Source organism: Palaemon carinicauda, chromosome 2 (assembly GCF_036898095.1).
Source record: "Palaemon carinicauda isolate YSFRI2023 chromosome 2, ASM3689809v2, whole genome shotgun sequence".
Lineage (NCBI taxonomy): Eukaryota > Metazoa > Arthropoda > Malacostraca > Decapoda > Palaemonidae > Palaemon > Palaemon carinicauda.
In genome coordinates, this window is record NC_090726.1 from 34,523,909 (window position 1) to 34,524,390 (window position 482).

Sequence of the window (482 nt, forward strand, 5' to 3'; positions counted from 1 at the left end):
TCACGCCATTCAAAGGACCCAATAACTCTCCAGCGGTCAACCTACTAATACTCTACTGTATACCTGACCTACTGTCATGGGTTTTCCAGCCGGCCGTTGAAATACTACCGCCAGAGAGTTATGGGGTCCTTTGACTGGCCAGACAGTACTACATTGGATCCTTCTCTTTGGTTACGGTTCTTTCTCTTTGCCTACACATACGCCGAATAGTCTGGCCTATTCTTAACAGATTCTCCTCTGTCCTCACACACCTGACAACACTGAGGTTACTAAACAATACTTCTTCGTTCAAGGGGTTAACTACTGCATTGTATTTGTTCTGTGGCTACTTTCCTCTTGGTAAGGGTAGAAGAGACTCTTTAGCTATGGTAAGCAGCTCTTCTAGGAGAAGGACACTCCAAAATCAAACCAGTGTTCTCTAGTCTTGGGTAGTGCCATAGCCTCTATACCATGGTCTTCCACTGTCTTGGGTTAGAGTTCTC